The 24,886-nt window shown below is 34.1% G+C and overlaps 1 pseudogene; it reads left to right on the forward strand.

Annotated features, from left to right (window-relative positions):
- Nucleotides 1-24,886, forward strand: part of LOC139847358 (2-methylene-furan-3-one reductase-like) — a 113,036-nt pseudogene that overhangs the window by 3,819 nt on the left and 84,331 nt on the right.

The following is a 24,886-nucleotide window of genomic DNA, read 5'->3' on the forward strand; positions in this document are numbered from 1 at the left end:
ATCTCACTAGCTTTCTAAGATTACTTGGGTGATCAAGAACACTAATTAGAATTAACCTAGGATTGTTAATTACTCAATGATCAAGTTCCCTTATTTTTATTCATTTAATCTTATTTTTTTTATACCCTAGCCAATTTATTTATTAATTAGTATGTATTTATTATTATTTTTTATTTTCGGCATTTATTTATATATTTTGTATATTTATATATTTTTTATTAATAATATTACATTTATTTAAATACATTTTTATTTAGTCCCTTATTTATTAGTCATGTCTTTTATTTATTTTTCTTAGTTCTAATTTAGTTTAGTTCATATAAAAGTCACTTTTAATCTATTACACTTAGTTTATTATATTAATTTAGTATTAGGTTTAGGTTAGTTTATTATATTAATTTAGTATTAGGTTTAGGGTTTAATATTTAATATTAAAGGGTATTAGGGTTTAGTATTTAATGTATAGGGTTAGGTTTAGGGTTTAAAGATTAGGGTTTTAAATTAATATTTGAGGTTAGGGTTTCAAGTTATTAATGACATGCTTTAATTATAGGGCATTTAATTATCTGGATAACAACCCTAATGATAGTATACTGAATAAGATAATGAAACCCTAAGGGAAATCTGATAAACTCAGATTGGAAAAATGAGGGTTGTTATAGTACCTCCCCGTTAATTTAAACTTCGTCACGAAGTTTCAGGAAGACTTCTTTGATGCATCAACGTTTGAGGAAATATGAGGATATCTCCGCTTCATCTGGTCTTTACATTCTTAGGTATACTCGGGGCCTCTACGTGAATTATATCGGATCTTAACAATAGGGACTGTTGTCCTGTTTCAAGCGTTTGATCTCACGATCCATAACTTCTACAAGTTCTTCTATGAAGTGCATTTTATCATCAATGCGAAGGTAATTTTAAAGGAATAATATGAGTGTCACCTGACTAGGTTTTCTCAAAAGACTGTGATGTTACAAGCATTTTAGTAAATCAGATACCTAAAATGTGCCATGAACATTACTAAGCCTATTTAAAACCTTGAGTGTTTTATGCCACAGCCAACCCTAAAAGAATAGTTGATGAGAGAAAGAGGTATGTTTTGTTCTTGAACGAAGGATAAGAAGAAATGTGATCCAATCATAGTGTGAGGTAATACGAAAATTTTTATATAATAAGTCAAAGTAATTTTTGGAAAAGTTTAACACATTTTGATGTGAAACAAAGTTCTTAGTAAAACTGGAGTTATGTGCAACGTGTACTATTTTAAGTAAAATAACTTTTGGATGTAAAAGGATTGATTTGTAAAAGTGAAGGTATAATTTGATATGCACTACTCAAAATAAGTAAGGTTAATTTTATTTACTTTATTATGTAAATATATACGATTTATAAAATTTGCAAGAATGACAGTAAATAAATATATTTTATAAAATTTCTAGAGGAACGCATAGTAAAATAGTGTGTGTGAAAATTTGGTAAATAAAATTTTCATATTTCGGAGGTTACGAGTTGGGAAAAGATCGATGAAGATCGGGTGAAGAAATTTTGAAAATTTGGGTTATTTTTAAGCAAAAATGTTGCGAATTAATGACAACTATTAAATTTAAATGAGGTTAATGTCTATTATAAGTTCTTAGAATTCAAAATGTTCATGTGTGAAGCTGTTGCTGTCAAGTGAGATATGAATGGTAGAGTATGAGAACGTGAAGTTAATCTACTGTTGACTCTGAAATGTCAAGAGGTCAAACTAGTTATTGGAGTTGGAAGGCTGGGAGTAAGTGCCCTTATTATGTACTCATGGATTGCTTGATTCCGTCATTCACAAAGATTTCATGATAGCTTGAGTATGAATAATCCGATGTTCACATAGACAGGTATGAAGACACGCTAATGCAGTAACTTTCGACTATATGATGTTTATCAGTCTATCAAGTTCTCGCTAAATCTGTGATTATTATCGGGATGGTATGAATTTTCGCAATGAGGAAGGGCGATGTAAGGATACGGTGTCACTTACCTATTGTTAGGACCATTAATATATAATCATTTAATGATACATCTAACATGCTTTTAACACCGAGGCGAAATCGTAAGATTTTCAGAGAAATGGTTAACGATTCAAAGGTCGCGACTTATTGTTTAGATACAACAAATCACGCAATGTTTGACTATAAGTAACGTAATGATAATCATATCAATGCTACCTTTGAATATATGGAGCACGTGCTTTTCAATATGGTGATGGAAATATATGTATACTTCAGCCTTAACTGGCAAGAAATGTGGATACTATCCACTACAGTATGATGGGGTTCTTTTAATTGCTATAGTAGTTTTCAAATGTGATTAGGGGGTTTAATGCAAGCTGCAGCTCGCGAGAAGATGGAAAAACTTCAGGTGGTGTATCTAACCCTAGATTTTGAACTGACAGTGATCGATTATTGCATGGTGCAAAGTAATAAATGCATGAGCATGAAAAGTTTTCTTTGGTTATGGTAATCAAAAGGTACTTGTTGGAAGGTCCTATCCTTCATGAGATTATGCCCGTGAGATATTGACCATCTCGGCAAAGAGAACGTGATAGTGAAAGTGGTGTTTATGGGATTGACGTTTGAAAATTCAAATGAAATCCTTGCGAGTGGTTGTCGCTTACCTTCAACGGGTTTCCTAATGGGTTTATGAAAATCTACACTAGGACGTAATTACAGATAATAGGAGACATGCTTTGAAGAAATTTCGGAGGTGTCACTTCAAGTCACTTAAGATTATGCATCCTTTCTTCCAGCGGGAATGTGATAATTAAGTGTCAAAGAGATAAGTTGGTTAAGAAAGAAAGAATGCAAAGCTTTACAACTTTTATGGCATAGGAGAATTTATTAATCTACTCATGGGTATGAGATAGATGGTTTGATCATAACGATCTCTTCGTATATCTATAAATCAGATGATAATTACCCTTCATGTAATAACATTGAGATTTTTGAATGAATGGCTTTGAAATTTTTCTTTGATTCACTTTCTATTCCATATGTCATGATATTGGAATTTCTATATGAATTACCGTACTATAATCACGTTGGCCGGGCGTCATTATATTTCACTAATTCATATTTCCATTTCAATATCACTCCACAAGGTCAGGATATGTGATCAAACTTAGATAGTTGACGTTGGAATGTTGAGTCATGAGTGACATCCCTTCACGTGAGTCAAGAATACTTTGAATCACAATGGCAAAGTCAGGTCATAAGATATGTATGGATATGATAACAATCACATACTAACCGATCCTTTAGAGTTGGGATCAGGCAAAATGATAGGGTTTTGGCTTGATATCCTTAGGAAAAGATACAGAATATCATCAAAGGTAAAAGCAGGAAGTAAGATGAAATGGCATTATAAAGATTAAAGGAAAGTGCTTAAAACTAAGGCAGGAAAGAGTCCTATAGATTGCTAAGGCACCTAACTAATACATAAGGCACACATAAAATGCAATCCCGGTTCTCTATAACAAGCCTGGGCTCACTTAGAGGATTAGCTAACACACTAAACTACCATATGTAAAAAATGAAAGAAATTGGTTTAGCCAATTGGTGAGTTCATTCCCACATCTTCCCTGCAGGTTTTTGATTATTGCATGCTGATTTATAGGTGAAGATGGGCTGTCTAGTGAATATGTTTGACAACCTTTGGAACTCTGATGTTGTGATTTTGTAATAATGAAACCGTTTTGTTAAGTAACACCACATTGTAGGTTTTTGAATAATAAGTACTTATGTTTAATAAATAAATGTGTTATGGTTGTTTTAATTACTTCCGTTGTGACTAAAAAGAATAAAAGAAATTTACCTTCAGAATTCAGACGAATGAAGAAACCCACCGAAGAAATCAAATGAACGGATAGAGCATATGAGATGTTATGGCACGAAAAGAAAATTTGTGGAAGAAAATAGGGTTTAAGAACGATGATATGATGTTACACGTGGAAGTTGGACCGCATGCATCGAACATGTCCGATCAATATTCCAGCGGTGCAATTTTCTCCATTGTTTCATGCCAACTCTATTTATCTGCCCAATAAAAAATATTATTAACGAAATTTTTTTACCACGCTAAGGTAATCAGTATTAATTAAATTCATTAAAACTTGAATAGTTGTAGCCAGCCAATAGGAGACAAGAGTTAAATACAAATCACAAAAAACCTCTCACTGGTGTCAATAGAAGTAGGAGAAGAAACCTTAACTCGCGTGAATAGAAGTAGGAATATACTAGAATATTTTATAATTTGAAATTGAAATAAAGCAACACCATACAAAACCAATAGAAAAGAGTTAACCAACACTATTCATACAAAACCAAAACAAGGAGCACATTGATTCACGATAATGGAAGCTCTGCTGAGCTGCTCTGCAATTCTCTATCTCCGACAACCATTTTCTATCTCTACATTCAAACCACCATTTTCCATTAACACCAAAAAATACTCTCATTTCAGTCGCTTCTGTTATAAAACTTCAAAATACAATCACAAGATGAACTCAACTTTATGACTCTCTGCAACCTCTTCTTCCAGTTCTGCAGCTGAAACAATGGTTGATTTCGCAACTGTTTCATCTTCTTCCAGTTCTTCCAGTTCGAACTTGTCTTTCGTAATTTCCTGTATTTCTTCCTCGGGTTCACTTTCCTCCTCGGGTTCACTTTCCGGGTTCTTTATAGTTGGTTCATCCGGAATTTGTGAGTCTTCCCCAAAGATATTATTTTCGTCATCGGATAGGTTAATGACTGAAACACCATCTGAAGATTCTGATTCGGAGTCGCTGAATGTGATAATAAGTTTTGAGCCCGACATCTATCACACAACAACTAACCCATTAGTACTACATAATATTTACATATAAATTTTAACCAACAATGATAAGCAATGGTTTTTAAATCAGACCCGGTCAAAGTCCAGACTTACTAATGTATCCTAACGACTTATCAGTTAGACACACTAATGCAAACCTGGTTCGCTAAGACCACCGCTCTGATACCACATGTCATAACCCGTCCTTAACCATAAGAACGTGTTAGATAACGTATGATTTCATTGCGAGGTATTGACCTCTATATGCGACATTTTTAAAAGAACAACTGCATATATTTTACATTACAAACCATAATTCTTATTTTGATACAAGCTTTAGACAAAATAAAGATGATTATCGTTTAGCGATAATCTTAGACTTACAAACTTTACATGTGATGACAACAATACGATTTCTAGCATATTTTACATTACAAATCCTCCGATATGCAGTTTTATTTTTGACACAAATATGCATACTCAAGATCTTGTTTAAATTCAACATGTTGCAGCGGAAGCTTCTAATTATCACCTGAGAATAGACGTGCTTAAAACGTCAACATAAAGTTGGTGAGATATAGGTTTAATGCCGGCAGCAATATATATATATAGACCACAAGATTTCATATATAAACGTTTTAATAAAAATATTCTAAGTGGTTGAGCACTTGGTAACCATACTTAACATTTAATCACGTCGCATATTCCCTTTATTATGAAATCTTACTACACCGTACCAAGTGTAGTCACAAAACGAAGTACTGTGCAACCGTTGAATACTGGTCGTCCAGTCCGGTTGGGGTTGTCAGGCCCGATAGATCTATCAACAGGATTCGCGTTTACAATACCGCTGTAAATAATAGTTACCAAGCTACAGGGAAGTATGCCAGTGGTACAACTCAACGTAGAATATATTTTTCAGTTACTTGTGTCCATAACGTAAAACATAAAATACATGTATTCTCATCCCGAAATACTTAGAGTTTAAAAGTGGGACTATATACTCACTTTTGTCTTGAAGATATGTAATTTCGACTTGGTCTCCGATTGATATCACGAACCTATCCATATATAATTTATCAATATATTTTCATTTTAAACAAACGTCACATATATATACTTATAATACTTTTAATACTTTTAATAATTCCTTAGTCCGTAGTTAGCAGTCCGATGTTAGTAATTCAATTTTAATGGTTCATTTTTAGGTGTTTAATAAACCCCCAATGAAATAAATAAAACCCCCATCGTATATGTATTGGTCGAGATTAATCTTGACCCACGGTACCGGTGTTGTCAAATGACGTGTTGCGTACATAAAGTACCGGTGTTGTCAAATGACGTGTTGCGTACAATCATGGGATCTTATGATTAATCTTCTCGTATTGTTTACGGGTGATCCTGAACCATATAAAATTAAATTATGAGTACATATATATAAAATATCATGTTATTTTAAAAAGATGTGATTTATTTAATTTTCTCCAATTATTTTCGTAGCTAAACTAGTCTTAGATATCCGATCTCGTTTTGGTCATAGTTTCTTCGTTACAACTCCGTTTTCGTTGATTCAACTTGCCACTTCCTTGGATCGAGTCCCTCTTTAAGACTATGAACTGTAAATACCTTAGTTTGTATTCGAAATCACAGGTCATAGGTCAAACTTTAGTGAAACTTATGAAGTTAATCATTTTCCATCATGTAAACAACCTTAAATGATTATTTTTCTAAAAATACTTATACTTTGAGTTAAATCATGAAATTTTTATGTGTTATCATATTCATAGTAAAAATCATTTTTCCAGAAAATAAACCTCCAATTCAAAGTTTAAGATGGTTTTTAATTATCCAACCCAAAACAGCCCCCGGTTGCACTCCGACGTCGTAAAAACAGTTTTTAAGGTGTTCTTTGAAAAACCAAGTTTTACCTTGTTAAGTTAGCATATATTTATGATATATTACAGGTCTTGAAGTATTTTAAAAGTTAAGTTAGAAGGATCTATTTAGTTTGCAAACAAGTTTGAAAACATTCAAACTATGTTCTTGTTGTTAAAATTTTATACCACAAAATAAGATAGCTATATATATATATGAATCGAATAAGGTTATGAACAAAGTTACTACCTCAAGTTACTTGGATAAGATTGCTGTAAATGATGAATGAAAACCTAGAACTAAAAGGGTGATGGAATTGGATGAAAGATTGGAAGTAAGTTTGTGTTCTTGGAAGGATTCTTGAAGTGTTTTTGTAAGAGTTTTCTTATGGTGATTAAGTGATGTTTTTATGACTAGATCTTCATGGATATTAGCTGAATGGTTATGGAGTTTAAGGGTTATGAAGATGTGTGTGTTTTTAGCTAGAGAATGGAAGTAAAAGTGAATAAAAAATGGAGTACCCTTACTCCCTTAAAAACGTGATCAAGGGGGGGGAGACAAAACAAAATTCAAGTTTGTAATCTTGTTAATTAGTCTTGCAATCATCAAAAAGTAATTACCTTATACATAAGGCATTGAACAAGGGCTGGTTGGTGGTGATTTGATGTGTATATACCAATAGTAAATACGTATAGAAGCTAGGTATGATACGAGTACATGTACTCTAGATATACGTATAGAAATCTTGTGAAAAATGGAATGAGAATTCAAATATAGCTATCTTTTGTGAATATACTTATATTGTTTTATGTATTTAAGTCTTTAAAAGTGATTAAATACATTACATATACGATATATGTATAAACATTATAGGTTATAAGTATTTATGTCAAATAACGTTACGTATGGTTATTGTTTTGAAAACTTAAGTTAGTAGTTTCAAAATATACTTATAACTTATTGTTATTAATACAAAATGAGATATTAAAACATCCTTAGATCATATTAAATATGTATATATACATATATATACACAAACATATAATTATCATATATTATATAGTTCGTGATATCATCGGTCAAACTAGACGGTCAAACGTTGTGTAAAACTCTTTTCGAAAACATAAGTTTCAATAATTTGGATTGCTTATCATGTTGGTAAGGTTTAATTTATGTAAATATTAATCTTATAAGTATAGATTGATCGAAAAAGTCCGGGTCATTACAGTACCTACCCGTTAAATAAATTTCGTCCTGAAATTTTAAAATTGTACCTATTTTGCGTCATCGAGAAACAAGTGTGGATACTTTTGTTTCATCTGATCCTCTCGTTCCCAAGTAAACTCAGGACCTCTTCGAGCATTCCAACGAACCTTAACGATCGGTATGTTGCTCTGCTTGAGCTGTTTAACTTTACGATCCATGATTTCGATTGGTTCTTCGATGAATTGTAGTTTCTCGTCGACATGGATTTCTTCAAGAGGAATGGTGAGATCTTCCTTTGCAAGACACTTCTTAAGGTTTGAGACGTGAAATGTATTATGTACTCCAGCAAGTTGTTGCGGTAACTCGAGTCGATAAGCTACCGGTCCGATGCGTTCGATAATTTTGAACGGGCCTACATACCTTGGGTTTAGTTTACCCCTTTTTCCAAAATGTATTACACCTTTCCAAGGTGACACCTTTAACATAACCATGTCACCGATCTGAAACTCTAATGGTTTCCTTCGGACATCGGCGTAGCTCTTTTGGCGACTACGAGCTGTTTTCAATCTCTCCTTGATTTGTACTATCTTCTTAGTCGTTTCGTGTATGATCTCGGGACCAGTTAATTGTCGATCTCCTACTTCATTCCAACAAATAGGAGATCTACACTTCCTTCCGTACAATGCTTCGAATGGCGCAGCTTTAATGCTCGCATGATAACTATTATTATACGAGAATTCTGCTAATGGTAGATATTTATCCCATCTGTTTCCAAAATCGATCACACATGCCCTGAGCATGTCTTCAAGAGTCTGAATTGTTCTTTCACTCTGCCCGTCGGTTTGCGGATGATATGCGGTGCTCATATCCAAACAAGTTCCTAGTGCCTCCTGTATTGATTGCCAGAACTTTGAGGTAAATCTACTATCATGATCAGATATAATGGAAATAGGTATTCCATGCCTTGAAACTATTTCCTTTATATATAATCGTAATAATTTCTCCATTCTATCTGTTTCCTTTATAGGCAAGAAATGTGCAGATTTGGTAAGACGATCAACAATTACCCAAATGGTGTCGTATCCCCAGGCAGTCTTTGGTAACTTCGCGATGAAATCCATGGTAATACCGTCCCATTTTCATTCTGGAATTTCTGGTTGTTGAAGTAACCCTGACGGCTTCTGGTGTTCTGCTTTGACTTTGGAACAAGTTAAACACTCCCCAACATATGTTGCAACGTCTGTCTTTAAATTAGGCCACCAATAATGTGTCTTAAGATCTTGGTACATCTTTCCAACTCCAGGATGTATCGAATATCTTGTCTTATGTGCCTCGTTCAATATCAACTTCCTTAATCCACCCAACTTTGGTACCCAAATACGATTTGCAAAATATCGAATTCCATCTTCCCGCATAACGAGTTGCTTCTCATACTTCTTCATTATTTCATTTCCTATATTTTCTTTAGTAAGTGCTTCTCGTTGAACTTATTTGATTTGTGAGTTGAGATTCATGCGAATTTTTATGTTCATCGCTCGTACTCGAATTGGTTCTCGTTCCTTTCTGCTTAGAGCGTCGGCCACCACGTTCGCTTTCCCGGGATGATAACGAATTTCACAATCATAGTCATTTATTAACTCAACCCACCTACGTTGCCTCATGTTCAGCTGTTTTTGATCGAAAATATGTTGAAGGCTTTTATGATCAGTAAACACAGTGCATTTAACCCCATACAAGTAGTGTCTCCATATCTTCAATGCAAACACGACTGCTCCCAGTTCTAGATCATGCGTCGTATAATTCCGCTCGTGAATCTTTAATTGTCGGGATGCGTATGCAATAACTTTCTTCCGTTGCATAAGAACGCAACCAAAACCTTGTCGCGAAGTGTCACAATATATTTCAAAATCATCTTTCCCTTCTGGTAACGATAAAATAGGCGCCGTAGTCAACTTCTTTTTCAGTAATTGAAATGCACTCTCCTGCTCAGAAGTCCATTCATATTTCTTCCCTTTTTGCGTTAACGCTGTCAACGGCTTAGCTATTCGGGAAAAATCTTGAATAAACCTTCTATAATAACCGGCTAAACCCAAAAATTGGCGTATCTGCATTGGTGTCTTAGGAGTCTCCCATTTTTCAATGGCTTCAATTTTTGCTGGATCAACCTGAATTCCTTTGCTACTAACAATGTGGCCAAGAAATTGCACTTCTTTCAACCAGAAAGCACATTTAGAAAATTTAGCATATAGCTGTTCTTTTCTTAACAACTCTAATATCAACCTTAAATGCTGCTCATGCTCTTGCTCACTCTTGGAATAGATAAGAATATCATCAATGAAAACGATAACAAACTTATCTAAATATGGACTACAAACTCGATTCATGAGGTCCATGAATACAGCTGGCGCATTCGTCAATCCAAACGGCATGACCAAAAATTCGTAATGACCGTAGCGTGTCCGAAAAGCAGTTTTCGGTATATCTTCTTCTTTGACACGTAATTGATGATAGCCCGATCTTAGGTCAATTTTCGAGTACACACATGATCCTTGGAGTTGATCAAATAAGTCGTCAATTCTCGGTAGTGGATACCGATTCTTGATAGTTAACTTATTTAATTCACGATAATCTATACACATTCGGAAAGATCCGTCTTTCTTCTTGACGAATAAAATTGGAGCTCCCCACGGTGAAGTACTTGGTCGTATGAATCCACGATCCAGTAATTCTTTTAACTGACTCTGAAGTTCTTTTAACTCGGACGGTGCAAGTCTATATGGAGCACGGGCAACCGGTGCAGCTCCTGGTACAAGATCTATTTGAAATTCTACAGATCTAAATGGAGGTAATCCCAGCAACTCTTCCGGAAATACTTCAGGAAAATCTCTTGCCACAGGCACGTCATTGATGCACTTCTCTTTTTCTTTCTTTTCGACTTTATTAACATGTGCTAAGATAGCATAGCACCCTTTCTTCAAGCACTTTTGAGCTTTCAAATAACTAATGAGTTTTAGCTTTGAGTTACCCTTCTCTCCATAAATCATTACTGGCGTTTTATCCTTACGAGGAATGCGAATTGCCTTCTTGGCGCACACAACTTCAGCTCCTATTTTGGACATCCAGTCCATGCCGATTATTACATCAAAACTTCCTAATTCTACGGGTATCAAATCAATCTTAAATGTTTCTCCGGCTAAATTTATTTTACAATCACGGCAAATTTTATCGGCTTTAATTAGTTTACCATTAGCTAACTCAATCATGTACTTAGCATCTAGAGGTAATGATGAACAATTCAATTTAGCGTGAAAGTCTCTACACACGTAACTTCTATCAGCACCAGTATCAAATATAATAGATTCGGATAAGTTATTAATGGTAAACGTACCCGTAACAAGCTCCGGGTCTTCACACGCCTCTCTAGCATTAATAACAAATGCTCTCCCTCGTGCAGGTCCGATATTCTTCTCTGGATTCGGGCACTGGCTCTTATAATGACCCTGTTTCCCACATCCATAACAAGTAACAGTAGCCAAAGCAGTTCTATTTGCATTAGTGGCAGGAGTCTTGGTACCATTTGTATTTGTAACGAGAGCCCTACAATCTTCAGCAAGATGACCCTTTCGATTACATTTGTTGCATACCACATTACAGTAACCAGAGTGATGTTTGTGGCATCGGTTGCATAAAGGATTTTGTCCTTTATAACCAAAGCTTAAACCACTACCCGCACCTTGCGTGATTTCTTGTTTCTTAAAAGATTGTTGTTGATTACCTCGATCATAATTTCCATTCCACTTTCTTTTGTTACCTGATACCTTCACATCAGTATTGGATACTTTCTTATCCATGATGACCTGATCCATTAGCTCGTTTGCCATGGTTATAGCTTCATGAATTGTCTTAGGTTTCGATGCTGTAACATTTGCCTTGACCTTTTTGGGCAAACCATCTTTGTACATTTCAATTTTCCGTTCTTCGGTTGGAACCAATTCAGGACATAGCAAAACTAATTCCATGAATCGCTGATTGTAGTTGGTGATTTCAGTACCAATAACCTTCAGACTTCGTAATTCATCTTCCAACTTCCTAACCTCGTTCCTTGGACAATACTCGTTGATTAACATTGTTTTGAATTCTTCCCAAGGAGTATCATAAGCTACATCTCCTCCTACAGCCTTCACATAATTTTTCCACCACGTGAGTGCACTATCTTGTAAAGTGCACGATGCATACTTGGTCATGTCCTTTTCAACACAACCACTTATTTTAAACACAGTCTCCATCTTTTCTATCCACCGGGTTAAACCGATCGGTCCTTCTGTTCCACTGAATGATGAGGGCTTGCAAGCTTGAAAAGTTTTGTAAGTGCACCCCACACGAGGATTTGGGTTAACTGCAGCACCTCTTGCAGCCTCAACCCATAACATTCTGTCGTTCACTCGCTGATTGATGAGTTCCTGGATTTCTTGTTCCGTCATTCGGTTCAATCGCGCCATATTCTTCTATAAGAATGAAAAGAAAATAATTATTCACATGGAATATTATAGATGTAGTGTATATTTACAGTACATTATAGCTTATTAATAATATGAACCAGGTATTATTATAAAAGCCTTTTCTTCTTATTAGCGTTTTATAATTATATCTAGGGTAGTACCTACCCGTTAATGTCCATACTTAATAGCTTAGTACAGAATCAATTACTACCATCTAAATAATACTTAACCATGGAAAATTATTGCATTTCACACTTCACTATTTTACATATGCTTATCTTACATCGAACATTAAGCAAACCACACTAATAATATTATACAAAACATTATATGATCCCATGGTTTAATACGGCAGCGCATCGTTTGGTCTATTTTCTAGGACGTTTAGGTTCAAAGAATCGCTTAACGCTTATCCTGGCTGTCTGCCTATATTTTGGCTGTGGGACTGAAGAACTGGATGCCGGGATAGAACGAATAGGAATAGCGGGAATAGGGGTGGTAGTGTCTAGTGGAGTTGGTGCCACATCATCCTTATTAAACTCAAGATTTGAATTTTCTAATTCATTAGCCTTTCGTTTCTTTCCTAGTTCAAACTTGTCTTTCGTAATTTCCTGTATTTCTTCCTCGGGTTCACTTTCCTCCTCGGGTTCACTTTCCGGGTTCTTTATAGTTGGTTCATCCGGAATTTGTGAGTCTTCCCCAAAGATATTATTTTCGTCATCGGATAGGTTAATGACTGAAACACCATCTGAAGATTCTGATTCGGAGTCGCTGAATGTGATAATAAGTTTTGAGCCCGACATCTATCACACAACAACTAACCCATTAGTACTACATAATATTTACATATAAATTTTAACCAACAATGATAAGCAATGGTTTTTAAATCAGACCCGGTCAAAGTCCAGACTTACTAATGTATCCTAACGACTTATCAGTTAGACACACTAATGCAAACCTGGTTCGCTAAGACCACCGCTCTGATACCACATGTCATAACCCGTCCTTAACCATAAGAACGTGTTAGATAACGTATGATTTCATTGCGAGGTATTGACCTCTATATGCGACATTTTTAAAAGAACAACTGCATATATTTTACATTACAAACCATAATTCTTATTTTGATACAAGCTTTAGACAAAATAAAGATGATTATCGTTTAGCGATAATCTTAGACTTACAAACTTTACATGTGATGACAACAATACGATTTCTAGCATATTTTACATTACAAATCCTCCGATATGCAGTTTTATTTTTGACACAAATATGCATACTCAAGATCTTGTTTAAATTCAACATGTTGCAGCGGAAGCTTCTAATTATCACCTGAGAATAGACATGCTTAAAACGTCAACATAAAGTTGGTGAGATATAGGTTTAATGCCGGCAACAATATATATATATAGACCACAAGATTTCATATATAAACGTTTTAATAAAAATATTCTAAGTGGTTGAGCACTTGGTAACCATACTTAACATTTAATCACGTCGCATATTCCCTTTATTATGAAATCTTACTACACCGTACCAAGTGTAGTCACAAAACGAAGTACTGTGCAACCGTTGAATACTGGTCGTCCAGTCCGGTTGGGGTTGTCAGGCCCGATAGATCTATCAACAGGATTCGCGTTTACAATACCGCTGTAAATAATAGTTACCAAGCTACAGGGAAGTATGCCAGTGGTACAACTCAACGTAGAATATATTTTTCAGTTACTTGTGTCCATAACGTAAAACATAAAATACATGTATTCTCATCCCGAAATACTTAGAGTTTAAAAGTGGGACTATATACTCACTTTTGTCTTGAAGATATGTAATTTCGACTTGGTCTCCGATTGATATCACGAACCTATCCATATATAATTTATCAATATATTTTCATTTTAAACAAACGTCACATATATATACTTATAATACTTTTAATACTTTTAATAATTCCTTAGTCCGTAGTTAGCAGTCCGATGTTAGTAATTCAATTTTAATGGTTCATTTTTAGGTGTTTAATAAACCCCCAATGAAATAAATAAAACCCCCATCGTATATGTATTGGTCGAGATTAATCTTGACCCACGGTACCGGTGTTGTCAAATGACGTGTTGCGTACATAAAGTACCGGTGTTGTCAAATGACGTGTTGCGTACAATCATGGGATCTTATGATTAATCTTCTCGTATTGTTTACGGGTGATCCTGAACCATATAAAATTAAATTATGAGTACATATATATAAAATATCATGTTATTTTAAAAAGATGTGATTTATTTAATTTTCTCCAATTATTTTCGTAGCTAAACTAGTCTTAGATATCTGATCTCGTTTTGGTCATAGTTTCTTCGTTACAACTCCGTTTTCGTTGATTCAACTTGCCACTTCCTTGGATCGAGTCCCTCTTTAAGACTATGAACTGTAAATACCTTAGTTTGTATTCGAAATCACAGGTCATAGGTCAAACTTTAGTGAAACTTATGAAGTTAATCATTTTCCATCATGTAAACAACCTTAAATGATTATTTTTCTAAAAATACTTATACTTTGAGTTAAATCATGAAATTTTTATGTGTTATCATATTCATAGTAAAAATCATTTTTCCAGAAAATAAACCTCCAATTCAAAGTTTAAGATGGTTTTTAATTATCCAACCCAAAACAGCCCCCGGTTGCACTCCGACGTCGTAAAAACAGTTTTTAAGGTGTTCTTTGAAAAACCAAGTTTTACCTTGTTAAGTTAGCATATATTTATGATATATTACAGGTCTTGAAGTATTTTAAAAGTTAAGTTAGAAGGATCTATTTAGTTTGCAAACAAGTTTGAAAACATTCAAACTATGTTCTTGTTGTTAAAATTTTATACTACAAAATAAGATAGCTATATATATATGAATCGAATAAGGTTATGAACAAAGTTACTACCTCAAGTTACTTGGACAAGATTGCTGTAAATGATGAATGAAAACCTAGAACTAAAAGGGTGATGGAATTGGATGAAAGATTGGAAGTAAGTTTGTGTTCTTGGAAGGATTCTTGAAGTGTTTTTGTAAGAGTTTTCTTATGGTGATTAAGTGATGTTTTTATGACTAGATCTTCATGGATATTAGCTGAATGGTTATGGAGTTTAAGGGTTATGAAGATGTGTGTGTTTTTAGCTAGAGAATGGAAGTAAAAGTGAATCAAAAATGGAGTACCCTTACTCCCTTAAAAACGTGATCAAGGGGGGAGAGACAAAACAAAATTCAAGTTTGTAATCTTGTTAATTAGTCTTGCAATCATCCAAAAGTAATTACCTTATACATAAGGCATTGAACAAGGGCTGGTTGGTGGTGATTTGATGTGTATATACCAATAGTAAATACGTATAGAAGCTAGGTATGATACGAGTACATGTACTCTAGATATACGTATAGAAATCTTGTGAAAAATGGAATGAGAATTCAAATATAGCTATCTTTTGTGAATATACTTATATTGTTTTATGTATTTAAGTCTTTAAAAGTGATTAAATACATTACATATACGATATATGTATAAACATTATAGGTTATAAGTATTTATGTCAAATAACGTTACGTATGGTTATTGTTTTGAAAACTTAAGTTAGTAGTTTCAAAATATACTTATAACTTATTGTTATTAATACAAAATGAGATATTAAAACATCCTTAGATCATGTTAAATATGTATATATACATATATATACACAAACGTATAATTATCATATATTATATAGTTCGTGATATCATCGGTCAAACTAGACGGTCAAACGTTGTGTAAAACTCTTTTCGAAAACATAAGTTTCAATAATTTGGATTGCTTATCATGTTGGTAAGGTTTAATTTATGTAAATATTAATCTTATAAGTATATATTGATCGAAAAAGTCCGGGTCATTACATATTCGAATAAGGCTTACCAACATTTATCAAATAAAACGTCAAAATTCAAAAGTATGTGTTGTTACAGGTCGGAAATAAGACAACAGTTAAAGTCAAACCAGCTACCGGACACAAGGGTGATATACAAATCACCTGGACGCTAGCCGGATAACCATACTGCAGGCGAAAGATTGACATATACACCGACCAAGCAAAAAGCGAATAAATAACAACAATGAAAGACATTTAGAAGTTAGCCGGATGGAAAGTACCAAATATAACTATAATGTACAAATTCGTGTAAAAGATCATCCGAATTGAGAATGCCGTGAAGAAACTCTTGACGATCCAAAGGCTGTGTTTACACGTAAAGCCTTTCCACTTGGCCAAGTGTGTAGGATACCCTGTAGCATACACACGAACACCAAAAAGCATTTGGGCGTTAACACACGAGCGGAGCGTCTGTGCTACGTCAACCCGAGTCTTCAGAAAAGTTTGTTACGATAGTTGTTACAATCATGAAAGGAAGATGTGCCACGTCATCATTCTCTCTAACAAACTATTGTCATCTTTAAATACACCTTGGGTGTCATACCCCCAAATAGGGCCGGGGAAATATGACTTCACAATGTCACAACACAAGTATGTATAACCGAGAACGACTCTACATGAGACGTTTTAACAAAATTTGATTTGCTGTGGAAACATAATAATGTTTTACATAATGAAATTCAAATGATAAGTCTAATATGTGGACTCCAATGCAACAGCTAACTAAGCATCATAGGGCAGCACACAAGCTAATCTTCACCTGAGACAAACATGCTTAAAATGCCAACACAAAGGTTGAGTGAACATCATAGGTTTAACAATCATAATAAGTTTTAGATCACAAGATTTAATTCAAAATATCAAAATATTCAATATGCCATGCGTTATAATATCGAACTAAACATTAACCCCTGACACTGTACGGGTGTCGGCAATCATTATTATGTACCCCCTTGATGATAACGCCAATGGGTAGAGACGTCACTCTCAATAGGCCTACTTACAATAATTAAGTTTGCAAAATTTCAATTCCAGCAATTAACGATATTATGGCGGGGATTTGCATGTAACAATAAATACATGTTTAATAAAAGTCTCACGAAACTGCATATCAAATAGTTTAGGTACTTGTATCTAAATTGTAAATCATTTAAAAGCAAGCATGTGTCTCACCCCAAAAGTTGTAAAACAGTTAATAAATAGTAAAAAGATGGGCTATGAAGTTCACCATAGTAGCAAGTAAGTAATTCCACGCGAGACGTAAGAACGGAGTATGTAAACGGAGATCTTAACCTAGAGATATAACATTTGATTAGTTAATGTCTAACAGACAAAAAGTTTGTTTATTAATATAGAAAACTATATTAACAGTGGCAGTTTTCGAGAAAAATTCCTATTTCTCAAAAGTTTCTATATTTAGAAACCTACTATTTATGGAAAGCTTCCACTTATAGTAAGCTTTTAGTTTAAGACGTTCGGGTTATAATTCTTAAAAAGATGTTGTACAATCTCGCCCAACTTCGTTGCTAACATTCAAGTCACTCGAATGATCTATTGTTACCGGTTCCCCCAGGATCTCTTGACCAGAATCTAAGTCTTGGCATTCGAGATCCACAAGCGTCCCATAATGGTAACAAGGATTACCCTAGGCCACAAGTAGCGGTGATGTTTGTAGTCTTTGTACGCTATCTTTAATTATAACCTTCACGTTAGGTGTATACACATAACAAGTTATTAATGTACTTATTAATTATTTATATAGGTGATAATATACTTAGTGTAATTAAGTGTTACCATATAGATAGGTGTATAAGTTATAATAATAGTATTATTATCTAATCAATCAACCTTTATGTAATCTTATCATTATATGTTACATATATAAATATACACCTATGTGATACATATATATATATATATATATATATATATATATATATATATATATATATATATATATATATATATATTCTTTATTTATGATCATACATGTTCATAACTATATAGTATATATATATTAGGTGTAGGTGTTACATTATATAAGTGTAAGATGATATATATATATATATATATATATATATATATATATATATATATATATATATATATATATATATATACTTATTACTTTTCTTATTATGTTTACCAACCTTATATAATACTTACATAATACACATTCATACATACATACACATGTACATATACATACATATATACACATACATATACACGTATGTTTATATATACATATACACACACCCATATACCTACAATGTATACATGCACATATGTACGTATGCATGCATGCATGTACATCATGATCATTATACTTTACTTATCCATAAAAATCATAACTTTTATCATAATCTTAACCTAACAACATTAATCATTACAACATAAAATCATAACCTTTTTATCATATTCAATCTTAATCTTTTTAATAATAATCAACTCATATTCTTAATCTATATCATAATCATATTCATTCAACCTTAACTTATTACTAATCTTAATACTTTTAATCTAATCATGCACGATCTTATTACTAATAACTATAGTCTTTTATCATACTCATCTTACTCATAATCGTAAAACTAATTTCATGACTTATTCATATTTATAACCATATTAACCATAACTTTAAATTTAACAATCTTAACCTTATTACTAATAATCATTTTCATTATGCATTCTAAATTCATGATCAAACCTAATTCATTATCATTATTCATTATCATCTTTTAACTTTAATCATAATTATCATTCATACAAGATTCATGTTTATTAATTCATATTACTTAACATAATACATAAAACATAACTCTTATAACAATTTAAGAGTTAATTGATTAAAAGCAAGATTTAACTAGGTTTTAAAGATACCTTAATAAGAGATAGAGATCAAGAATGATGATTATGGGCTGCAGTAGAAACAGAAACCAGCTGGAAAGACTCGATCAAACAAAGGTTTTCTTGGGTCTAAATTGCTCGACAGAAACAGCAAGAAAAAAGCAACAATGGACTGATTGTTGGGTCTGTTTGGTCACGAATACAGCGCAAAAATGCAGCAACAAAGGGAAGATCCTTGGGCTATTTTGGTTCGACAGAAGCAGCAACAGCAGCAACAATTTGATTGATTATTGGGTCTGTTTTGGTGTCGAAACAGGAACTGAATACAGCAGAAAACCACGAACCAAACAAGAGTTTTCTTGGGCTGTTTTGGACGACAAACAGAAGGCTGGATGGTGATGATGATTTGCGATTTGCAGGCTGGGATGTGGAAGGGCTTTAGTCGACTGAAAAAGGGAGGGAAAAGGGCTGTGTTTAGTCAACAAAATAGAGGGGAAAAGCTGGAGGGATATGTCGACTAGCTCAGCAGGTTTTGGAGTTTTATTTTGTGGTGAAAATATGGAATAACATGGATCCTTTTTATAGATAAATTCTAGTTTCCTAATCTCACTAGGTTTATAAGATTACTTGGTGATCAAGAACACTAATTAGAATTAACCTAGGATTGTGAATTACTTAATGATCAAGTTCCCTTATTTTTATTCATTTAATCTTATTTTTTTTATACCCTAGCCAATTTATTTATTAATTAGTATGTATTTATTATTATTTTTTATTTTCGGCATTTATTTATATATTTTGTATATATATATATATATTTTTTTATTAATAATATTACATTTATTTAAATACATTTTTATTCAGTCCCTTATTTATTAGTCATGTCTTTTATTTATTTTTCTTAGTTCTAATTTAGTTTAGTTCATATAAAAGTCACTTTTAATCTATTACACTTAGTTTATTATATTAATTTAGTATTAGGTTTAGGGTTTAATATTTAATTTTAAAAGGTATTAGGGTTTAGTATTTAATGTATAGGGTTAGGTTTAGGGTTTACAAGATTAGGGTTTTAAATTAATATTTGAGGTTAGGGTTTCAAGTTATTAATGACATGCTTTAATTATAGGGCATTTAATTATCTGAATAACAACCCTAATGATAGTATACTGAATAAGACAATGAAACCCTAAGGGAAATCTGATAAACTCAGATTGGAAAAATGAGGGTTGTTATATTGGGTCATTTGTTACACAATCCAGCACACAATTAATACGTCGTTACTCTGCTCAAAAAATCATATACAGACAATCACATTAAATTCCGTTCATCACCGGAGTTTAATTCTTCTAAGATTTTAATCTACTTTGATCCAATCGATTAGATTAATCTGATTGATTGTTTTACGCACTTGTGGATCTAAATTTCGATTGAGTTTGCACGATTGTCGGAGTTAAAACAATCTATTAACCACTTTTTTCCGAAGTTAAGTTTTACAAGTTTTTACGTTTGATCAGAAAAAAACCTAATTTAACAAAAAAGAGTTGTTCCAGAAGTTATAATTATGATTGTAAGCAATTGCTTATACTTATTTAACTCTTTATTACTGAGTATCTGTTATTTTTTAATTGTAAGTGTTAAGTTAATGTTAATTGTCTCAAAATGTATCACTCTTTACCCAAAATTCAACCGAATTGTGAATTTCGAAAGTAAAAGTCATCGAACACTGGAATACATAAAGTTTATGATTGATATAATGGAAACCTTAGATGCTTGATAGATGTGGTAGAATTTTCGATTAAATTTGATACATTTTTAGACATCTAGTGATTGATTTTTAGGAAGTTGCTTATCTGTAATCTTAAGAATGAATATACACTTACAAATGAAACATCTCGGTAGTACTTATTTTCTTAAACAGATATCCGTTTTCAAATGAGCAATCCTAAAAGCTATATAATGGTGTCAACAATATACTATTGTTATCGGTAACAGAGAGTTCCAGGCTATGATGTGGCGGGTGTGCTCGTTAAGGTAGGAAAGCAAGTAAAAGGTTTGAAACTAGGGTAAACCGACCCTCCGTCGGTCCCACACCGACCGGTCCCACAGCCAACATGTGAGAGGAAAATCGCGTAACCAATGCTTAAATGGACATGGGTCGGGATTGAACCCATGACCACCGCTTTATGCTACATGTCCCTCAACCACTAGGCTACCATCGCGGGGACGAAAAAAGAGTTTTGAAACTAGGAGATGAGGTATACTAAGATATTAATGAGAAGACGTTGGATGGGCCTAAACAATCAGGTTCGTTGGCTGTGTACGTTGTTGTTGAGGAAAAGCTATTGGCTTTGAAAACGAAGAATTTAAATTTCGTTCAGGCTACTAATCTCACACTTGCAATTGAGACCGCCTATGAAGGTTTAGATGAAACGACTCGAACACCTTTCCCGAAAAACGACCATGTTTTTCTCTTTTTACATGTACAACTGCGCTGCGCGCCAAAACATTGCGCGACACATACCAAAGGGGGAAATCAATCCCGTGAGCAACTTAACAAAGTAAACAGTTCATGAATTAATTCTCAAACTGTTTATAAATCAACATAAGATAGTTCGACAACATACTACCATTACATCCACTTCTAAATATAAACAACCCCACATATACGCAAGGTAGTAATTTTGACTCAATAACTCGATGACAACAATAGACACTATTTGAGCATGGTTACAGGGACAAACTACCCATATAGCAAACCTATCAAAACAAAAGCCTTTCGATTCCACAAAAGCACATCACTAGCTATCCGTCCAACTTACCCTTGTCCTTTCTCGTACTTGAATCTATAAAAAGAATCAACAACAAAAGAGTAAGCTTAAAGCTTAGTGAATGTAATATATATATAAATATATATATATATATATATATATATATATATATATATATATATATATATATATATATATATATATATATATATATATATATATATATATACTGGATGTGAAGAATATCAAAACAAAAGGATTCAGACGAACAGGGAGGTGCGCTGCAGCCTTGGAAGGCGCGACGTGGCCTAACATGTGAACAGAGTATCAGATTGGGAAACCTACTGTCTGGAGTTTTGCCTGCGCGGCGCGGCGTGGCTTGGTCTGACGGAACGTTTCCATATTGACGTTTTCTTGTTCTCCAAGGTGTTTTTTTGTTGTTTTTTTTGCCTATATAAGCATCCTATTGTAACTCTCATCTGTATCTATGAATTATATCAATAAAATCTCTCTAGTTGGTCCGTGGATTAAAGTAATCGACATTCAATTACATATAACCACGTTAAATCTCGCGTTCTTTAATTTTTCATTTTATTGTCTTTCGTTTGTCGAAGTGGGTGATTAATCTCAGTGATTAATCTTATTGTTTGGGTCCTATAATCCTTGCAATTGGTATCTACAGCCCAAGGTTAGTGTTGGGATCAATGGCGGAAGACGGTAAATTAAAGATTGAGCGGTTTGATGGCAAAGACTTCGCCTTTTGGAAGATGCAAATAGAAGACTACTTATATCAAAAGAAACTTCACCAACCTTTGTTGGATACCAAACCCGAAGGCATGAACGATGCCGATTGGATGCTCTTGGATCATCAAGCTTTGGGTGCGGTTCATCTTGCACTCGCCAAGAACGTTGTTGGTAATATTATGAATGAAAAGACAAAGTTTAATTGTTTGAAGACACTCTCTAACATGTATGAGAAACCTGAAGGCACTGAACGGATCAAGATCTCGTAAATTCATTGTCTTTCTTGATTCAAATCAGAAAGAACTTCTTTCGCTATTGAAGCCATGCCTGAGCTGTCAGCTTATTAGCATCCCTCTTCTGCGTTAGGAATTGTCCGAAAAGGTTCGCCCATGCTTTCATGGTCCCTATCTCTGCCCAGGAGGTTTTTCTCATGCGACAATTGTTCAACACGAAGATGAAGGAAGTTATGAGTGCAACGGATCATATCAATGAATTCAACAATCTTGTTTCAAGATTAGAGTCGGTTGAAATCAAATTTGATAATGAACTAAAAGCACTAATCTTGCTTTCATCATTACCGGAAAGTTGGCCGGGTACGGTTACCGCGGTTAGTAGCTCTACCGGTACTACTAAGCTTGCGTATGAATTAATTAGGGATTTAATTCTCAGTGAAGACACTCGTAGGAGAAGTTCAGGGGAATTATTATCCGGTTCTTTGTTGAGTACTGACAACCGTGGTAGGAAAATTGATTGCGGTGTGAAGAAGAGTAAAGGGAAGTTCAAGAAGAGGTATCCATCAAAAGACCGAAGTGATGTCATTTGTCGGGGTTGTAATCAAAAGCGGCATTATCAAAGATATTATAAGAATGCTCTGGTTAAAGATGTTAACTTGACCGCGGAAGATACGGAGGATGCATTATTATGTAGTATTGAAAGTTCGGTGGAGTCTTGGGTCTTGGATTCGGGAGCTTCATTTCACGCCACACCCACTAAGAGCATGATGAAGAATTTTCGATCGTATCAAGGTAAAGTTAGATTGACAAACAACAAAAGTCTCGAGATTAAAGGTATAGGTTATGTTGTATTGAAGACTACTCTTGGTTCTAATTAGACTTTGAAGAACGTGAGGTTTATTCCTAAGTTAAAAAGGAAGTTAATCTCGGTTGGTCAATTAGATGAAGAAGGTAATGAGGTTACTTTCAAGAATCGCCAATAGGAGGTGATTAAGGGTAGTAGTATCGTGGTACGTGGACATAAAAGGGGAACTCTTTATATGGTTGAGGTGTTTGAAGAAGACACGGTGATTGCTACGGTTGACGTTGGGGCTAGTTCTACTCTATGGCACCGAAGACTCGGGCATATGGATGAGAAGGGTATGAAGGTTCTTAGTTCGAGTGAGAGAATTCCATATTTGAAAAAGATAGAGCTAGGGTTTTGCGAACCATGTACTTATGGGAAGCAAAATAAGGTAACCTTTGTTAAATCGGGGAATTCACCAAAGTTGGAGAAATTGGAGCTAGTTCATACGGATGTTTTTGGGCTAACGAATGTAGAATTACATAGAGGTTCTCATTATTATGTCACCTTCATTGACGACTCCACTCAAAAGGTATGGGTTTACTTTCTCAAAGCTAAATCCGAAGTTTTTGGTACTTTTGTGAAGTGGAAAGCTATGGTTGAGAATGAGACAAATTTAAAGGTCAAGTGCTTAAGGTCGGACAATGGAGGAGAATATGGTAGTTTTGAGTTTAAAGACCATTGTGCAAAGTTCGGTATTAGAATGTTGAAAACGGTACCAGAGACACTGCAACACAATAGGGTCGCCGAACGTATGAATCGTACGTTGAATGAAAGGGCTAGAAGTATGAGACTACAGACCGGTTTGCTTAAGATGTTTTGGGCGGATGCGGTTAATACGGAGGCTTATTTGATTAATAGGGGACTCTCAACACCATTGGGTTTCCAAATTCTCGAGGAAGAATGGCTAGGTAAAAAGGTTAGTTATGATCATCTTAAAATCTTTGGGTGTAATGTTTATGTGAAAACCAAAGATATTGATAAAGATAAACTTGAAGCTAAGTCAAAGAAGTGTACGTTCATTGGTTATGGTTCGGATGAAATGGGCTATCATTGTTGGGATAATGAATCTAGAAGAGTTATCCGAT

The sequence above is a fragment of the Rutidosis leptorrhynchoides genome, chromosome 5, assembly GCF_046630445.1.
Source record: "Rutidosis leptorrhynchoides isolate AG116_Rl617_1_P2 chromosome 5, CSIRO_AGI_Rlap_v1, whole genome shotgun sequence".
In the NCBI taxonomy this organism is placed as follows: Eukaryota; Viridiplantae; Streptophyta; class Magnoliopsida; order Asterales; family Asteraceae; genus Rutidosis; species Rutidosis leptorrhynchoides.